A 13,096-nucleotide genomic window follows, 5' to 3' on the forward strand; every position below is an offset into this window, starting at 1 on the left:
CCAATATGGTGCTAACACCAGTGTTATGTGATGCTTTTTTCGCAGTGATTTAGAACAAAAGGTTTTGATTTTACTGAAAATTCTTGAATGATTGTAGAAGGTTGTTGTGAATCAAACTGATGAAGAAGAGGACACAATAAAACAAATAAGACCCAATATGGTGCTAACACCAATGTTATGTGATTCTTTTTTCGCAGTGCTTTAGAACAAAAGAATTTGATTTTACTGAAAATTCTTCAATGATTGTAGAAGGTTGTTGTGAATCAAACTGATGAAGAAGAGGACACAATAAAACAAATAAGACCCAATATGGTGCTAACACCAGTGTTATGTGATGCTTTTTTCGCAGTGCTTTAGAACAAAAGGTTTTGATTTTACTGAAAATTCTTCATGATTGTAGAAGGTTGTTGTGAATCAAACTGATGAAAAAGAGGACACAATTAAACAAATAAGACCAAAAATGGTGCTAACACCAGTGTTATGTGATGCTTTTTTCGCAGTGCTTTAGAACAAAAAGATTTTGATTTTACTGAAAATTCTTGAATGATTGTTGAAGGTTGTTGTGAATCAAACTGATGAAGAAGAGGACACAATTAAACAAATAAGACCCAATATGGTGCTAACACCAGTGTTGTGTGATGCTTTTTTTGCAGTGCTTTAGAACAAAAGGTTTTGATTTTCCTGAAAATTTTTGAATGATTGTAGACGGTTGATGTGAATCAAACTGATGAAGAAGATGACACACTAAAACAAACAAGACCCAATATGGTGCTGACACCAGTGTTATGTGATGCTTTTTTTGCAGTGCTTTAGAACAAAAGGTTTTGATTTTACTGAAAATTCTTGAATGATTGTAGAAGGTTGTTGTAAATCAAACTGAAACAAATAAGACCCAATATGGTGCTAACACCAGTCTCATGTGATGCTTTTTTTGCAGTGTTTTAGAACAAAAGGTTTTGATTTTACCGGAAAATTCCTGAATGGTTGTAGAAGGTTGTTGTGAATCAAACTGATGAAGATGCGGACAAAATAAAACAAATAAGACCCAATAGGATGCTAACACCAGTGTTATGTGATGCTTTTTTCGCAGTGCTTTAGAACAAAAGGTTTCGATTTTACTGAAAGTTCTTGAATGATTGTAGAAGGTTGTTGTGAATCAAACTGATGAAGAAGAGGACACAATAAAACAAATAAGACCCAATATGGTGCTAACACCAGTGTTATGTGATGCTTTTTTCGCAGTGCTTTAGAACAAAAGTTTTTGCTTTTACCGAAAGTTCTTGAATGACTGTAGAAGGTTGTTGTGAATCAAACTGATGAAGAAGAGGACACAATAAAACAAATAAGACCCAATATGGTGCTAACACCAGTGTTATGTGATGCTTTTTTCGCAGTGCTTTAGAACAAAAGGTTTTTATTTTACTGAAAATTCTTGAATGATGGTAGAAGGTTGTTGTGAATCAAACTGATGAAGATGAGGACAAAATAAAACAAATAAGACCCAATATGGTGCTAACACCAGTGTTATGTGATGCTTTTTTCGCAGTGCTTTAGAACAAAAGTTTTTGCTTTTACCGAAAGTTCTTGAATGACTGTAGAAGGTTGTTGTGAATCAAACTGATGAAGAAGAGGACACAATAAAACAAATAAGACCCAATATGGTGCTAACACCAGTGTTATGTGATGCTTTTTTCGCAGTGCTTTAGAACAAAAGTTTTTGCTTTTACCGAAAGTTCTTGAATGACTGTAGAAGGTTGTTGTGAATCAAACTGATGAAGAAGAGGACACAATAAAACAAATAAGACCCAATATGGTGCTAACACCAGTGTTATGTGATGCTTTTTTCGCAGTGCTTTAGAACAAAAGGTTTTTATTTTACTGAAAATTCTTGAATGATGGTAGAAGGTTGTTGTGAATCAAACTGATGAAGAAGAGGACACAATAAAACAAATAAGACCCAATATGGTGCTAACACCAGTGTTATGTGATGCTTTTTTCGCAGTGCTTTAGAACAAAAGTTTTTGCTTTTACCGAAAGTTCTTGAATGACTGTAGAAGGTTGTTGTGAATCAAACTGATGAAGAAGAGGACACAATAAAACAAATAAGACCCAATATGGTGCTAACACCAGTCCTATGTGATGCTTTTTTTTGCAGTGTTTTAGAACAATAGGTTTTGATTTTACCGGAAAATTCTTGAATGATTCTAGAAGGTTGTTGTGAATCAAACTGATGAAGATGAGGACAAAATAAAACAAATAAGACCCAATATGATGCTAACACCAGTGTAAAGTGATGCTTTTTTTTGCAGTGCTGTAGAACAAAAGGTTCTGTTTTTACTAAAAATTCTTTAATGATTGTAGAAGGCTGTTGTGAATCAAACTGATGAAGAAGAGGACACAATAAAACAAAGAAGACCCAATGTGGTGCTAACACCAGTCTTATCTGATGCTTTTTTGCAGTGTTTTAGAACAAAAGGTTTTGATTTTACCGGAAAATTTTTGAATGATTGTAGAAGGTTGTTGTGAATCAAACTGATGAAGAAGAGGACACAATAAAACAAATAAGACCCAATATGGTGCTAACACCAGTGTTATGTGATGCTTTTTTCGCAGTGCTTTAGAACAAAAGGTTTTGATTTGACTGAAAATTCTTGAATGATTGTAGAAGGTTGTTGTGAATCAAACTGATGAAGAAGAGGACACAATAAAACAAATAAGACCCAATATGGTGCTAACACCAGTGATATCTGATGCTTTTTTCGCAGTGCTTTAGAACAAAAGGTTTTGATTTTACTGAAAATTCTTGAATGATTGTAGAAGGTTGTTGTGAATCAAACTGATGAAGAAGAGGACACAATAAAACAAATAAGACCCAATATGGTGCTTACACCAGTCTTATGTGATGCTTTTTTTGCAGTGTTTTAGAACAAGAGGCTTTGATTTTACCGGAAAATTCTTGAATGATTGTAGAAGGTTGTTGTGAATCAAACTGATGAAGATGAGGACAAAATAAAACAATTAAGTCCCAATATGGTGCTAACACCAGTGTTATGTGATGCTTTTTTCGCAGTGCTTTAAAACAAAAGCTTTTGATTTTACTGAAAATTCTTGAATGATTGTAGAAGGTTGTTGTGAATGAAACTGATGAAGAAGAGGACACAATAAAACAAATAAGATCCAATATGGTGCTAGCACCAGTGTTATGTGATGCTTTTTTCGCAGTGCTTTAGAACAAAAGGTTTTGATTTTACTGAAAAATCTTGAATGATTGTAGAAGGTTGTTGTGAATCAAACTGATGAAGAAGAGGGCACAATAAAACAAATAAGACCCAATATGGTGCTAACACCAGTGTTATGTGATGCTTTTTTCGCAGTGCTTTAGAACAAAAGGTTTTGATTTTACTGAAAATTCTTGAATGATTGTAGAAGGTTGTTGTGAATCAAACTGATGAAGAAGAGGACACAATAAAACAAATAAGACCCAATATGGTGCTAACACCAGTGTTATGTGATGCTTTTTTCGCAGTGCTTTAGAACAAAAGGTTTTGATTTTGCTGAAAATTCTTGAATGATTGTAGAAGGTTGTTGTGAATCAAACTGATGAAGAAGAGGACACAATAAAACAAATAAGACCCAATATGGTGCTTACACCAGTCTTATGTGATGCTTTTTTTGCAGTGTTTTAGAACAAGAGGTTTTGATTTTAACGGAAAATTCTTGAATGATTGTAGAAGGTTGTTGTGAATCAAACTGATGAAGATGAGGACAAAATAAAACAATTAAGTCCCAATATGGTGCTAACACCAGTGTTATGTGATGCTTTTTTCGCAGTGCTTTAGAACAAAAGCTTTTGATTTTTTTGAAAATTCTTGAATGATTGTAGAAGGTTGTTGTGAATGAAACTGATGAAGAAGAGGACACAATAAAACAAATAAGATCCAATATGGTGCTAGCACCAGTGTTGTGTGATGCTTTTTTCGCAGTGCTTTAGAACAAAAGGTTTTGATTTTACTGAAAAATCTTGAATGATTGTAGAAGGTTGTTGTGAATCAAACTGATGAAGAAGAGGGCACAATAAAACAAATAAGACCCAATATGGTGCTAACACCAGTGTTATGTAATGCTTTTTTCGCAGTGCTTTAGAACAAAAGGTTTTGATTTTACTGAAAATTCTTGAATGATTGTAGAAGGTTGTTGTGAATCAAACTGATGAAGAAGAGGACACAATAAAACAAATAAGACCCAATATGGTGCTAACACCAGTGTTATGTGATGCTTTTTTCGCAGTGCTTTAGAACAAAAGGTTTTGATTTTGCTGAAAATCCTTGAATGATTGTAGAAGGTTGTTGTGAATCAAACTGATGAAGAAGAAGACACAATAAAACAAATAAGACCCAATATGGTGCTAACACCAGTGTTATGTGATGCTTTTTTCGCAGTGCTTTAGAACAAAAAGTTTTGATTTTACTGAAAATTCTTGAATGATTGTAGAAGGTTGTTGTGAATCAAATTGATGAAGAAGAGGACACAATAAAACAAATAAGACCCAATATGGTGCTAAAACCAGTGTTAATGATTGTAGAAGGATGTTGTGAATCAAACTGATGAAGAAGAGGACAGAATAAAACAAATAGGACCCAATATGATGCTAACACCAGTGTAAGATGCTATTTTTTTGCAGTGGTTAGAACAAACGATTTAGTTTTCACTAAAAACTCATAAGTGATTGTGAAAGGCTGTTGTGAATCAAATTGGTGAGGAAGTTGACACAATAAATCAAAAAGCACGCAATATGGTGCTAAGACCAGTGTAATGTGATGCTTTTTTTCAAGTGCTTTAGAACAAAAGGTTTTGATAATACTGAAAATTCTCGAATGATTGTAGAAGGTTGTTGTGAATCAAACTGATGAAGAAGAGGACACAATAAAAACAAATAGGACCCAATGTGGTACTAACACTAGTGTAATGTGGTGCTTTTTTTGCAGTGCTTTAGAACAAAAAGGTTTTGATTCTACTAAAAACTCATAAATGATTATGAAAGGTTGTTGTGAATCAAAATGATGAAGAGGAGGACATAATAAAACAAATAGGAATCAATATGGTGCTAACACCAGTGTTTGTGTGATGGTTTTTTTTGCAGTTCTTTAGAGAAAAAGTTTTTGTTATTATTAATATTCATAGATGGTTTTGAAAGGCTGTGGTGAATCAAATTGATGAAAAAGAGGACACAATAAAACAAATGGCACCCAATATGGTGCTAACACCAGTGTAAGATGATGTTTTTTTGCAGTGCTTAGAACAAAACATTTCGTTTTCACTAAAAACTCATAAGTGATTGTGAAAGGCTGTTGTGAATCAAATTGGTGCGGAAGTGGACACAATAAATCAAAAAGCACGCAATATGGTGCTAAGACCACTGTAATGTGATGTTTTTTTTGAAGTGCTTTAGAACAAAAGGTTTTGATTTTACTAAATGGCACCCAATATGGTGCTAACACCAGTGTAAGATGATGTTTTTTTGCAGTGCTTAGAACAAAAGATTTCGTTTTCACTAAAAACTCATAAGTGATTGTGAAAGGCTGTTGTGAATCAAATTGGTGCGGAAGTGGACACAATAAATCAAAACGCACGCAATATGGTGCTAAGACCACTGTAATGTGATGTTTTTTTTGAAGTGCTTTAGAACAAAAGGTTTTGATTTTACTAAAAATTCAAAAAAAATTGTGAAAGGTTGTTTTGAATCAAATTGATGAAGAAGAGGGCACGATTAAACAAATAGGACCCAATATGGGGCTAACACCACTGTAAGGTGATGATTTTTTTTGCAGAGCTTTATAACAAAAAGTTTTGATTCTACTAAAAAGTCATAAGTGATTGTAAAAGGTTGTTGTGAATCAAAATGATGAAGAAGAGGACATAATAAAACAAATAGGAATCAATATGGTGCTAACACCAGTGTAAGATGTTGATTTTTTGCAGTGCTTAGAACAAAAAAATTCGTTTTCACTAAGAACTCATAAGTGATTGTGAAAGGCTGTTGTGAATCAAATTGGCGAAGAAGTTGACAAAATACAACAAAAAAAGCACGCAATATGGTGCTAGACCACTGTAATGTGATGCTTTCTTTGCAGTGCTTTAGAACAAAAGGTTTTGGTTTCACTAAATTTTCATAAGCGATTGTGAAAGGCTGCTGTGAATCAAATTGATGAAGAAGAGGAGACAACAAAACAAACAGGACCCAATATGGTGCTAACACCAGTGTAAAGTGATGCTTTTTTTTGCAGTGCCGTCTAACAAAAGATTTTGATTTTACTGAAAATTCTTAAATGATTGTAGAAGGCTGTTGTGAATCAAATTGATTTAGAAGAGGACACAATAAAACAAATAGGACCCAATATGGTGCTAACACTAGTGTAATGTGATGCTTTTTTTGCAGTGCTTTAGAAATAAAAGGTTTTGATTTTACTGAAAATTCTTAAATGATTGTAGAAGTCTGTTGTGAATCAAATTGATGAAGAAGAGGACACAAAAAAACAAATAGGACCCAATATGGTGCTAACACTAGTGTAATGTGATGCTTTTTTTGCAGTGCTTTAGAACAAAAGGTTTTTATTTTACTAAAAACTCTTAAAAAATTGTGAAAGGCTGTTGTGAATCAAATTGATGAAGAAGAGCGCACAATAAAACAAATAGGACTCAATATGGAGCTATCACCACTGCAAGGTGATAATTTTTTTTGCAGTGCTTTAGAACAAAAAGTTTTTTTTTTAAAAAAAACTCATAAATGATTGTGAAAGGCTGTTGTGAATCAAGTTGATGAAGAAAATGACATAATAAAACAAATAGGACCCAATATGGTGCTAACACTAGTGTAATGTGATGCTTTTTTTGCAGTGCTTTAGAAATAAAAGGTTTTGATTTTACTGAAAATTCTTAAATGATTGTAGAAGTCTGTTGTGAATCAAAATGATGAAGAAGAGGACACAAAAAAAACAAATAGGACCCAATATGGTGCTAACACTAGTGTAATGTGATGCTTTTTTTGCAGTGCTTTAGAACAAAAGGTTTTTATTTTACTAAAAACTCTTAAAAAATTGTGAAAGGCTGTTGTGAATCAAATTAATGAAGAAGAGGGCACAATAAAACAAATAGGACTCAATATGGAGCTATCACCACTGCAAGGTGATAATTTTTTTTGCAGTGCTTTAGAACAAAAGTTTTTTTTAAAAAAAAAACTCATAAATGATTGTGAAAGGCTGTTGTGAATCAAATTGATGAAAAAGAGGACACAATAAAACAAATAGGAGCCAATATGGTGCTAACACCAGTGTAAAGTGATGCTTTTTTCGCAGTGTTATAGAACAAAAAGTTTTGATTTTACTGAAAATTCCTGAATGATTGTAGAAGGCTGTTGTGAATCAAAATGATGAAGAAGAGGAGACAACAAAACAAACAGGACCCAATATGGTGCTAACACCAGTGTAAAGTGATGCTTTTTTGCAGTGCTGTAGAACAAAAGGTTTTGATTTTACTGAAAATTCTAAAATGGTTGTAGAAGGCTGTTGTGAATCAAACTGATGAAAAAGAAGACACAATAAACAAATAGGACCCAGTATGGTACTAACACTATTGTAATGCGATGCTTTTTTGCAATGCTTTAGAACAAAAGGTTTTGATTTTACTAAAAATTCAAATAAAATTGGGAAAATCGGTTGTGAATCAAATTAATGAAAAAGAGGAGACAACAAAACAAACAGGACCCAATATGGTGCTAACACCAGTGTAAAGTGATGCTTTTTTTTGCAGTGCCGTCTAACAAAAGATTTTGATTTTACTGAAAATTTTTAAATGATTGTAGAAGGCTGTTGTGAGTCAAATTGATTTAGAAGAGGACACAATAAAACAAATAGGACCCAATATGGTGCTAACACTAGTGTAATGTGATGCTTTTTTTGCAGTGCTTTAGAAATAAAAGGTTTTGATTTTACTGAAAATTCTTAAATGATTGTAGAAGTCTGTTGTGAATCAAATTGATGAAGAAGAGGACACAAAAAAACAAATAGGACCCAATATGGTGCTAACACTAGTGTAATGTGATGCTTTTTTTGCAGTGCTTTAGAACAAAAGGTTTTTATTTTACTAAAAACTCTTAAAAAATTGTGAAAGGCTGTTGTGAATCAAATTGATGAAGAAGAGCGCAAAATAAAACAAATAGGACTCAATATGGAGCTATCACCACGGCAAGGTGATAATTTTTTTTTGCAGTGCTTTAGAACAAAAGGTTTTTTTTTAAAAAAAAACTCATAAATGATTGTGAAAGGCTGTTGTGAATCAAGTCGATGAAGAAAATGACATAATAAAACAAATAGGACCCAATATGGTGCTAACACTAGTGTAATGTGATGCTTTTTTTGCAGTGCTTTAGAAATAAAAGGTTTTGATTTTACTGAAAATTCTTAAATGATTGTAGAAGTCTGTTGTGAATCAAATTGATGAAGAAGAGGACACAAAAAAACAAATAGGACCCAATATGGTGCTAACACTAGTGTAATGTGATGCTTTTTTTGCAGTGCTTTAGAACAAAAGGTTTTTTTTAAAAAAAAACTCATAAATGATTGTGAAAGGCTGTTGTGAATCAAGTTGATGAAGAAAATGACATAATAAAACAAATAGGACCCAATATGGTGCTAACACTAGTGTAATGTGATGCTTTTTTTGCAGTGCTTTAGAAATAAAAGGTTTTGATTTTACTGAAAATTCTTAAATGATTGTAGAAGTCTGTTGTGGATCAAATTGATGAAGAAGAGGACCCAATAAAACAAATAGGACTCAATATGGAGCTATCACCACTGCAAGGTGATAATTTTTTTTGCAGTGCTTTAGAACAAAAGGTTTTTAAAAAAAAAAAAACTCATAAATGATTGTGAAAGGCTGTTGTGAATCAAGTTGATGAAGAAAATGACATAATAAAACAAATAGGACCCAATATGGTGCTAAAACCAGTGTAAGATGAAGCTTGTTTTGCAGTGTTTTAGAACAAAAGATTTCGATTTTATTAAAATGTCATAAGTGATTGTGAAAGGCTGTTGTGAATCAAATTGATGAAAAAGAGGACACAATAAAACAAATAGGAGCCAATATGGTGCTAACACCAGTGTAAAGTGATGCTTTTTTCGCAGTGTTATAGAACAAAAGGTTTTGATTTTACTGAAAATTCCTGAATGATTGTAGAAGGTTGTTGTGAATCAAAATGATGAGGAAGAGGAGACAACAAATCAAACAGGACCCAATATGGTGCTAACACCAGTGTAAAGTGATGCTTTTTTGCAGTGCTGTAGAACAAAAGGTTTTGATTTTACTGAAAATTCTTAAATGATTGTAGAAGTCTGTTGTGAATCAAATTGATGAAGAAGAGGACACAAAAAAACAAATAGGACCCAATATGGTGCTAACACTAGTGTAATGTGATGCTTTTTTTGCAGTGCTTTAGAACAAAAGGTTTTTATTTTACTAAAAACTCTTAAAAAATTGTGAAAGGCTGTTGTGAATCAAATTGATGAAGAAGAGCGCACAATAAAACAAATAGGACTCAAAATGGAGTTATCACCACTGCAAGGTGATAATTGTTTTTGCAGTGCTTTAGAACAAAAGGTTTTTTTTAAAAAAAACTCATAAATGATTGTGAAAGGCTGTTGTGAATCAAGTTGATGAAGAAAATGACATAATAAAACAAATAGGACCCAATATGGTGCTAACACTAGTGTAATGTGATGCTTTTTTTGCAGTGCTTTAGAAATAAAAGGTTTTGATTTTACTGAAAATTCTTAAATGATTGTAGAAGTCTGTTGTGAATCAAATTGATGAAGAAGAGGACACAAAAAAACAAATAGGACCCAATATGGTGCTAACACTAGTGTCATGTGATGCTTTTTTTGCAGTGCTTTAGAACAAAAGGTTTTTATTTTAGTAAAAACTCTTAAAAAATTGTGAAAGGCTGTTGTGAATCAAATTGATGAAGAAGAGGGCACAATAAAACAAATAGGACTCAATATGGAGCTATCACCACTGCAAGGTGATAATTTTTTTTGCAGTGCTTTAGAACAAAAGGTTTTTTTAAAAAAAAAAAAACTCATAAATGATTGTGAAAGGCTGTTGTGAATCAAGTTGATGAAGAAAATGACATAATAAAACAAATAGGACCCAATATGGTTCTAAAACCAGTGTAAGATGAAGCTTGTTTTGCAGTGTTTTAGAACAAAGGATTTCGATTTTATTAAAATGTCATAAGTGATTGTGAAAGGCTGTTGTGAATCAAATTGATGAAAAAGAGGACACAATAAAACAAATAGGAGCCAATATGGTGCTAACACCAGTGTAAAGTGATGCTTTTTTCGCAGTGTTATAGAACAAAAGGTTTTGATTTTACTGAAAATTCCTGAATGATTGTAGAAGGTTGTTGTGAATCAAAATGATGAAGAAGAGGAGACAACAAATCAAACAGGACCCAATATGGTGCTAACACCAGTGTAAAGTGATGCTTTTTTGCAGTGCTGTAGAACAAAAGGTTTTGATTTTACTGAAAATTCTTAAATGATTGTAGAAGTCTGTTGTGAATCAAATTGATGAAGAAGAGGACACAAAAAAACAAATAGGACCCAATATGGTGCTAACACTAGTGTAATGTGATGCTTTTTTTGCAGTGCTTTAGAACAAAAGGTTTTTATTTTAGTAAAAACTCTTAAAAAATTGTGAAAGGCTGTTGTGAATCAAATTGATGAACAAGAGGGCACAATAAAACAAATAGGACTCAATATGGAGCTATCACCACTGCAAGGTGATAATTTTTTTTGCAGTGCTTTAGAACAAAAGGTTTTTTTTTAAAAAAAAAAACTCATAAATGATTGTGAAAGGCTGTTGTGAATCAAGTTGATGAAGAAAATGACATAATAAAACAAATAGGACCCAATATGGTTCTAAAACCAGTGTAAGATGAAGCTTGTTTTGCAGTGTTTTAGAACAAAAGATTTCGATTTTATTAAAATGTCATAAGTGATTGTGAAAGGCTGTTGTGAATCAAATTGATGAAAAAGAGGACACAATAAAACAAATAGGAGCCAATATGGTGCTAACACCAGTGTAAAGTGATGCTTTTTTCGCAGTGTTATAGAACAAAAGGTTTTGATTTTACTGAAAATTCCTGAATGATTGTAGAAGGTTGTTGTGAATCAAAATGATGAAGAAGAGGAGACAACAAATCAAACAGGACCCAATATGGTGCTAACACCAGTGTAAAGTGATGCTTTTTTGCAGTGCTGTAGAACAAAAGGTTTCGATTTTACTGAAAATTCTAAAATGGTTGTAGAAGGCTGTTGTGAATCAAACTGATGAAAAAGAAGACACAATAAAACAAATAGGACCCAGTATGGTACTAACACTATTGTAATGCGATGCTTTTTTGCAATGCTTTAGAACAAAAGGTTTTGATTTTACTAAAAATTCAAATAAAATTGGGAAAATCTGTTGTGAATCAAATTAATGAAAAAAAGGACATAATAAAACAAATAGGACCCAATATGGTGCTAACACCAGTGTAAGGTAAAGCTTGTTTTGCAGTGCCTTAGAACAAAAGGTTTCCGTTTTATTAAAAATTCAGAAGTGATTGTGAAAGGCTGTTGTGAATCAAAATGATGAAAAAGAAGACACAATAAAACAAATAGGAGCCAATATGGTGCTAACACCAGGGTAAAGTGATGCTTTTTTGCAGTGCTGTAGAACAAAAGGTTTTGATTTTACTGAAAATTTTAAAATGATTGTAGAAGGCTGTTGTGAATCAAACTGATGAAAAAGAAGACACAATAAAACAAATAGGACCCAATATGGTGCTAACACTATTGTAATGCGATGCTTTGTTTGCAGTGCTTTAGAACAAAAGGTTTTGATTTTACTTAAAAAAATCATTAAAAAAATTGTGAAAGGCTGTAGTGAATCAAACTGATGAAGAAGAGGACACAATAAAACAAATAGGACACAATATGGTGCTAACAGTAGTGTAATGTGATGCTTTTTTGCAGTGCTTTAGAACAAAAGGTTTTGATTTTACTAAGAATTCATAAAAAATTGTGAAATTCTGTTGTGAATCAAATTACTGAAAAAGGGGACATAATAAAACAAATAGGACCCAAATATGGTGCTAACACCAAGGTAAGGCAAAGCTTGTTTTGCAGTGCTTTAGAACAAAAGGTTTCGATTTTACTAAAAAATCAAAGAAAATTGGGAAAATCTGTTGTGAATCAAATTAATGAAAAAGAGAACATAATAAAACAAATAGGACCCAATAGGATGCTAACACCAGTGTAAGGTGAAGCTTGTTTTGCAGTGCTTTAGAACAAAAGGTTTCCATTTTATTAAAAATTCAGAAGTGATTCTGAAAGGCTGTTGTGAATCAAACTAATGAAAAAGAAGACACAATAAAACAAATAGGACCCAATATGGTGCTAACACTATTGTAATGTGATGCTTTTTTGCAGTACTTTAGAGCAAAAGGTTTCCATTTTATTAAAAATTCAGAAGTGATTGTGAAAGGCTGTTGTGTATCAAAATGATGAAAAAGAAGACCCAATAAAACAAATAGGAGCCAATATGGTGCTAACACCAGTGTAAAGTAATGCTTATTTTTTGCAGTGCTGTAGAACAAAAGGTTTTGATTTTACTAAAAGTTCTTTAATGATTGTAGAAGGCTGTTGTGAATCAAAATGATGAAGAAGAGGAGACAACAAAACAAACAGGATCCAATATGGTGCTAACACTAGTGTAATGTGATGCTTTTTTTGCAGTGCTTTAGAACAAAAGGTTTTGAAAATATGAAAAATTCAAAAAGGATTGTGAAAGGCTGTTGTGAATCAGAAAGATGAAGAAGAGGAGACAACCAAACAAATAGGACCCAATATGGTGCTAACACTAGTGTAATGTGATGCTTTTTTTGCAGTGCTTTAGAACAAAAGGTTTTGAAAATATGAAAAATTTAAAAAGGATTGTGAAAGGCTGTTGTGAATCAGAAAGATGAAGAAGAGGAGACAACCAAACAAATAGGACCCAA

Source organism: Symsagittifera roscoffensis, chromosome 3 (genome assembly GCF_963678635.1).
Source record: "Symsagittifera roscoffensis chromosome 3, txSymRosc1.1, whole genome shotgun sequence".
Lineage (NCBI taxonomy): Eukaryota > Metazoa > Xenacoelomorpha > Acoela > Convolutidae > Symsagittifera > Symsagittifera roscoffensis.